The sequence below is a fragment of the Gossypium hirsutum genome, chromosome A10 (genome assembly GCF_007990345.1).
Source record: "Gossypium hirsutum isolate 1008001.06 chromosome A10, Gossypium_hirsutum_v2.1, whole genome shotgun sequence".
Lineage (NCBI taxonomy): Eukaryota > Viridiplantae > Streptophyta > Magnoliopsida > Malvales > Malvaceae > Gossypium > Gossypium hirsutum.
Window position 1 is genome coordinate 7030308 of NC_053433.1, and position 8184 is coordinate 7038491.

General features: G+C 38.7%; 1 non-coding gene across 1 annotated transcript; it reads right to left on the reverse strand.

Annotated features, from left to right (window-relative positions):
* Positions 1 to 1458: 1458 nt before the first annotated feature.
* On the reverse strand, positions 1459 to 1565 carry LOC121209060 (small nucleolar RNA R71). Its single transcript, XR_005904177.1, has one exon. It is a non-coding gene; the product is annotated as a small nucleolar RNA R71 (small nucleolar RNA).
* Between the last annotated feature and the right edge of the window lie 6619 nt (positions 1566 to 8184).

Genomic DNA, 8184 nt, shown 5'->3' on the forward strand with positions numbered 1-8184 from the left:
GAAACCTAAGACAAATCTTGTTATTATTTTCTGAATTGTATGATAAATATTTGACTTGTTCTTAATTATGTGTTCTTAATTCTTGTTTTGATGTCCCATGATACCGATTCAAGATAAGCTCTTATTCAGAGGAGGAATAGACCCTGTCTAAGAGTACATTTGTCATAATTAAGTGGAGTTAATTGCGCGCCTAGACATAGGGTGACAAGATTTTGCCGGATCAGGGTGAAACCTAATAAGGGGATCCATAGATCGAGTTAATGCAACTCTAGAGTGTTAATTAGAGAAAAGTCTCATTTATTCAATCTAGGGATTAGACATTATTAGTCTTGAATAGGGATAATAACATAAGTTAGGGATCTCTACGGAACAATTTAAATGAATAAATCGTCCGATTCGGAGCTAGAATAACAAGTACAGTCTAGGTGGATTTTTCCTTAGGTATTGTCTTCATTCAATCGATTTTTCCAAAAGTAATTCCCCAATTCCATTCTCTGTGCGTTCTTAGTTTAGATAATTAGTTAGTTAAAACAAAAACCTTTTTATTCTTAGGCTAGATAATAAAAAGACAGTCATTACTAGTACTTTTAGTTCCTTTGGGTTCGACAATCCGGTCTTGCTAAAACTATACTACTGTTCGGTAGGTACACTTGCCTACATCGCGATAATAGTTAGTTTAAGAACGAGTAATTATAAATATTTAAAACCTATCACGAAATCCTTGCGATCAAGTTTTTGGCACCGCTGTCGGGGAACTAAGATATTAAGAACGCTCAATTTTTATTACTTTAGCCATTTATTTTTCTTGCCATTTAATTTAATTTATTATTATTATTATTATTTATTAATTTACTTTTTCCTTCTCTTGGCAGGTTTTTATAGTTTATGACTAGAAGAAACTCGTCAGAACCATTACTTTTTGAAGAAGAAATCGATCGTACAGTTCTCAGAAATCAAAGAGAAATTAGGCAAAGCTTAAGATACACAAAGAACGAGCAAGAAGACGATACTCAACCTCCAACCAAAGAGATGGCTGAAAACCAAGGCAATCAGCTACCTCCTGCAATTGCGGTTAATCAAAATCCTGCTCCACGCACTATGTATGATTATGCTAAACCTTCTTTAACAGGAACTGAATCGAGCATAGTTAGACCTGCTGTAGGTGCAAATACTTTTGAATTAAAACTTAACACTATTTAAATGATACAACAATTTGTTCAGTTTGATGGTTTGCAGGATGAGGATCCTAATGCTCATTTAGCCAACTTCTTAGAACTATACGATACATATAAAATTAATGGTGTTTCTGATGATGTCATTCGTCTTCTGTTATTCTCTTTTTCATTGAAGAACAAAGCTAAACAGTGGTTGAACTCGTTACCACGAGGGTCAATTACTACTTGGGAACAAATGACCGAAAAATTTTTACTAAAATATTTTTCGTCGGCTAAAACGGCTAAATTACGTAATGATATCTCTTCTTTTGTGCAGATGGATTTAGAAACACTCTACGATGCATGGGAGAGATACAAGGACCTTTTGAGAAGGTGCCCTCACCATGGGTTACCACTTTGGCTCCAAGTACAAACATTCCACAATGGTCTGAATCCTTCGACTCGACAAATGGTTAACGCTGCTGTTGGAGGAACTATCAATAATAAAACACTTGAAGATGCCTATGAGTTTATTGAGGAGATGTCACTGAATAACTATCAGTGACAAGTCATGAGAACAAAGCCAACAAAAACAGCCGGCGTTTATAACGTCGATTCGGTCACCATGGTCTCTAATCAGGTAGAACTCTTAAATAAAAAGATTGATGGTTTTCTTAGTTCTTCACAGGTTCACTTAGTAATACAGTGCGAAGCAAGTGGAGGTGGAACAAGCCATTCGGAATACCAACCTTATGGCCACAACATGGATAACGACCAATTAAACTACATAGGTAATAATCCTCAACCTCAAAACAATCCATATAGTAACACTTACAATGCAGGTTGGAGGAACCACCCCAATTTCTGATGGAGCGGTCAAGGAAATCAAAGACCACAACCACCTCCAGGCTACCAACAACCACCCTACCAACAGGAAAAGAAGCCGAACCTTGAAGAGATGCTCTCAAAATTTATATCGGTGTCAGAAACTCGTTTTCAGAACACCGAGACAACACTTAAAAATCAACAAGTGTCGATCCAAGGGCTCGAAACTCAGATAGGCCAGCTTTCCAAACTAATTTCCGAACGACCACAAGGTAGCTTACCAAGTAATACTAAACCCAACTTAAGGGAACAACTCAACACAATTAATATTCAAGATGAAGAAGGAGTTGTTGAGCCTGAACCAGAACCGAGGCAAGAAACTATGGTAAGCAAATGTCAAGGTGAGGTAGATAACAATAAAAACAAAACAGTGAATGTCGAATATAAACCTCGTGTGCTATATCCCAACGTGACAAGGAAAGATCGCTCAGATGAACAATTTGGTAAATTCCTTAAACTCTTAAAAAAATTACATATTAACTTACCGTTTATTGAAGCCCTATCGCAGATGGTAAACGCAAAGAAATTTTTAAAAGAGCTTTTAGCAAATAAGTAGAAATTGGACGAGGCGTCGCATGTGGAGCTAAACGCAGTGTGCTCAGCTATTCTGAAAAATAAGCTACCGAACAAACTAAAAGATCTAGGGAGTTTTACAATTCCTTGCTTAATTGGTAGTTTAGATGTTAATAATGAATTAGCTAATTTAGGGGCTAGTATCAACATCATGCCTTATAAAATGTTTAAGCGACTAGGTCTTGGGAAGCCCAAACAGACTAGGATGAGCATTCAACTAGCAGATAAAACTATAAGATTTCCTAGGGGTATTATTAAAGATGTACTAGTCAAAATCGATAAATTTATATTTCCCGTTGACTTCATTGTTTTAGACATAGAGGAGGATAGCAACACTCCTTTAATTCTAGGAAGGCCCTTTCTAGCAACTGTTAAAACAATTATTGATGTTGGCACAAGTGAGCTCACGTTTTGCATAGGAGACGAAATACTCATCCTTCAAGCTCGCAATTCTGACAACACATCGAAAATTGAAGGTGATCGTCTAAACCATTCTATTAAAACTGACCACATGATACAACCCACTTTACAGGAGATAAGTCTGAAGGAACTACATGAGCCACTCTCAAACAATAGTAAAGGATCTATTCATGAAGAACGAAGGCTACAAATAGAGTAGCTAGATGAATGGCGAACACGTAAACCAAGAACACACGAGAAACTGAAACTACGCCAAGACGAGCTTGATACCTCTCCAAATCAACTTAAAGTTGGAGATAAAGTCTTATTAGATGCCGCAGATCCTTACATTGTCACTATCACACCGAATGAAGAAATCCTTCTTACAGTACTCAGCATTTTTCCATTCGGTACGGTGGAGGTAAGTCATCCCAAGTTCGGCACTTTTAAAGTAAACAACACCCGTTTAAAACCTTATTTTAAGATTGATAGCAGGAATGAGGAGTATAAACTCCTCGAACCACCATGATCATTCAACAGAGAGGTAAGTGGAGCTTAACTATAAATAAGCACTTTTCGGGAGGCAACCCGAGCACTAACTGTATTAACTTCCTTAAAAATTTAGTCTTCAACATCTAACTTACTAACGGAGCTCTCAAACACAGGTTTTCCATAGAGACACGGCCAAGCACACGGGTGTGCTTATGGCCGTGTGAAAACAGGGCAAGGATTTCCCCAAACACGGGCTACGATAAAACTCCACGGCCGTGCGACATGACCGTGGTCGAGCCTGCCAAAACAACACGGGCTACGACACGCCCGTGTGAAAGACCGTGGTTGAAACTGAGAAACTAGCACGGGCTTGCGACACACTCGTTGTCGAACCTGTTAGATTGACAAGGGCGTGGGGATTTCCCACACAGGCGTGGGTGAAGCGAACGAAGCTAGACACGGTCGTGTGACACGGCCGTGTGAACCCACACACCTGAGGTACACGAGCATGCGACGAATTTCAGATACGCCCAAATAGGAAAAACGCGAAACACACAGGTAAAAATTGGGGAACACGAGCGTGTACCATGGCCGTGTGGCCCAAAATCTATAAATACCCTGCACTATTCACTTTCTTCCTCATTCAAAAACCCTAACCCTAGCCGCTACAAGTTCACACGGCCTCCCTGCCACGCCCGTGTGCCGCCTCCAACTTTATTTTTGATGTCCATTCTCCCATTTTGTAGCGTTTGTTTACTCTTTCCCCTTTAATTACACTCATTTATAATGTTATTCATCTTAGTAGTCTATATTTTTCATGTCATTTTTATTTTTCTATCACACAAATTTCATTTATAGGACAAGTTATCATCTTTTTCATGTCCAAATTCCTACTCATTACATGATTTACCTCCTCCATTTAATTAGTTAGAAATGAATATCCATGGTTAGGATAGTTGAAATAATTATGCATTTTGTATTGACAGTTCTATTTATTCATATAGTAATGTGCATTCCATTTTTTCCCATTTTACTTATATCACCATGCTAGTGCCACAAAAGTATACCATTGTACTTATCGTTTTTAGTTAGTTTTAGTAGTTGAGGCTTGAAATTATGATTTTTAAGATTTGACTTCGTTTTACTTTGACCACTCATCAAGATGACTTGATGATTCTAATTTCAGGTACCATGTCATCTTCACGTGGTAAAAAGGCTGCTGTCCCTGCTTCCAAGAAATGGAAGGGAACGCCATCTTCTGCGGGTCCAACCGCAGAAATTCGTCACCCCCTCCTACAGTTTCCTCGTGGACCCTAGGAAGAATTTTTCCAGATACTTCGGGCCCAACCTTTAATTGTGGGTCGCTGGATCTACTGGACTGTCGTAGAACAAGTTCAGTTGGCTGATGCAATTTGGGCCCTCTTAACCACCGACCTTTGAGAGCTATTCTTTGGGATCATCGAACCAACATACCTCGAGCTCACGATGGAACTATGCTCAACGTTCCATCTCTAGACCGTAATGACGAACTACGATGATCCCAGCACGGTGCAGTTTTACCTAGGCGGGTTAGTCCGCCAGCTAAGCGTCCCTGAGTTTGGTACTGCACTAGGCTTATATACGGAGGAGTTCAAGGAGGAAAATGAACTACATACTCTCACTCGCCACATACACTTTTCTCCCTCGAAGTGCTGACACACTTTGGCCCCTAGCGCAGCCTCCTACAATCCTAGCTGCTCCAAGGCATCAGTTCTCTCACCATCCCTGAGGTACCTACACGCCATTTTAGCTCATACGATTACAGGGAGGCGAGAGATCACTGGCGTCGTCAACACTCATGACACCTACTTCTTATGGTGTATGTCACACGGGCAAGTCATCGACTTTGCCTACTTCATTGTGCTCGCGATTCAGCACCAGAAGGAGTGGCATAGGAAGTGGGTCATCTCCATTGGCCCCTATGTGACTCGACATGCGTGACACTTCGGGCTCCTCAATACCACGGCTCAAGAATCATCCCTCACCCTGATCGTCCAGATGTCTCCATAAGGCATCTCAAGCATGCTTAACATGAGGATGATCGAGATGCGCCAAGGAACCTACCCTCCTCAGTATCGTCTCGCCTAATCTACAGAGGAGGAGGCCTACGAGGACATTCCTGATAATGTCCCTACACAGTACGAGGACCCACCGACTCAGCCATCACCACCCTCTCGTCCAGTTCATGCGGCGGCTTCATATGCTGACATCTCTGAGCACCTCACTCGATTTGAGCAGCAATGTTTTCAACGATTTGACAACATTGACGCTACTCTACAGCAGATTTGTCAACACCTCCACATCTCATCACCACTCCCACCTTGCGAACCATCCAGCGATGAAGATGTTTAAAAACATTTATTTATTATTTCATGTTTTTAATTTTTATTAAAACTACTTTTTATTTTTATTAGATTTTAGAAATTTTATTTTTAATTATTAATTTTGGTTATTTGTTTTTGAGTAATTATTCCTCCTAATATCCCCTAAAAATTTTCTGATTTTATCACAGTTATATAGAGCTCTTAAGCTCATCATCATATAGGAACTAAAACTCCACCGGGAAAGGTTCTCCATGACTGCCATGTCCTGCTCGTCCATGACCATAGCTACTACTAGAGATAATATCCTTTTGGCGCAGGACTTATGGCCTAATGAACCTCTACGACCGTTGGAGTATCCTCCCCCACTCTCGAACCGATTACTCTCCAGAACTCCAGTTTGAGAAATTCATCATACAGGAAGTTTCACTTCTCTCCCTATCTTATTTTATACTTTAATATCTATCTTTGTACATTGAGGGCAATGTACGTCTTAAGTGTGGGGGGATATTTATCTCATTATCAGAAAAATCCCTGAATGATTGCCTTGTTCTCTTGAAAAGTTTTCATATCATATTTAGGATAAATTTTAATTGATTTATGATTTTGATTGATATATCTTGAATTAAAACATAGGCAATTATGCATTGATTTTTTAAACTTTAAGACATTAGAGAATCAAGCATGATGACTTGATTTTTAAGAATTTAAAATCTTAGGCTGTTTCCCCAAATTTTAGGTATTACTTTGAGTTGGAATTCACAAGTTGTTAAACATCAAAAAGCTGTAATTTTTGTGAGATTTTTGAGCCTTTTGAGCATCTATTAATTCTTTTCAAGATCACTTTTATTATTGCTTTGAGTGCGTCAGTATTGAACTGTTATTCTAGAACTTGCTTGATTATGCATGTCGAGACCACACCATTTGATTTGATATGTCAAAGTGATTAAGGCACTTAGGATTAACCCACTCATGCCATGAAAAGCCTACCTCCACGATTAACCCCTAGTAAACCCCCTTGAGCCTAACAAGCCATTTCTTATATTACCCTTAATATTAACTTTTAACCCATTATTGTTGAAATCCCCTAAATTAATTTAAGCCCTATTTTTGTCGAGATTTGAATTGAAATAGTTGCTTAGCTATGTTTTATTCTACATTGAAATTTAATGTGTTCTTAAAAAAAAGATGTATACATATTATTAGTGATCTTCTGTTTGTAAGCTTCAGAAGTTAAATTCCTTAGTCTGAGAAGAAGCTCAGTTGTACGCAAGTGATGTTTAACTCTTTTTCTAGTTAGGTAATTTTTCAATTCAATCTCGATTCTAATCATTTCTTTCAGCTTGTGACCACACCCCCTAACCAAACCTCATTACAACCCTCTAAAGACCTTTTTGATTGATGTATCATCTTAAATTATAGTGGTGGATATTTGATTTTCATGCAAGCCTATGGTAATGACTTTTCGTTATTGACTATTGAGTGCTTCATTTATTGTCCTTAAACACCTCGAGTGATTTGAGTGAATCTGTTGTGAGGATGTGAAACTCTGTGATATTCTGAATCAAAGGTAATTACTTAAATGAGGAGAGACACCTATGTTTGCATGATTAAACACTCAACTTGGAATGTTTGAAACTTTTATGTTCTTTTAGTTGAATTCTCAATGTATGATTACCTATGGATTATTCTGAGATATTATCGATAGAAATTATAAGTTGAGAAGAATTTATTTTGATTATGAGTTGAGAATTTTTCTTGAGGACAAGCAAATGCTTAAGTGTGGGGGTATTTGATAAACTGTAATTTATACATATTTTTACGCCATGTTTAACACATTTTATGGATGATTTTCCATTAGAATTGGTGAATTTGATGCTCCTAATTCTTTAATTTCATGTTTTACACTTAGGAAATTATAGGAGAGCGAAAGGAACGAGAAACGGGCCAAAAACAGAGAAAATGGGCCAAACTACGAAATCAACATGGCCTGGACCTCCTCACACGGGCAGACCACATGGCCGTGTCAATTTGGCAGGCTTGAGCACGGCCTGAAGTAATCGCACACGGGCGTGTCCCTGTCGAGCCCAACTTGAGTCCAATTTGGAAAAGGCTAATTTTGAGGGCTTTTAGGCATTCCAAATCCTATAAATGCACCTTAGAGGAGGAAGAAAAAGGGAGGACAGAGTAGGGGGTAACGAATTACTCCAAGGAAGCCAATTGATTCATCTCAGAAGTTGGATTCATCATCAAGACTGAAGATCTCTCCTCAATTCCCCTGCAGGAGTTTTGGGTTTTCTTTATGTTTTCTATTCTTTATT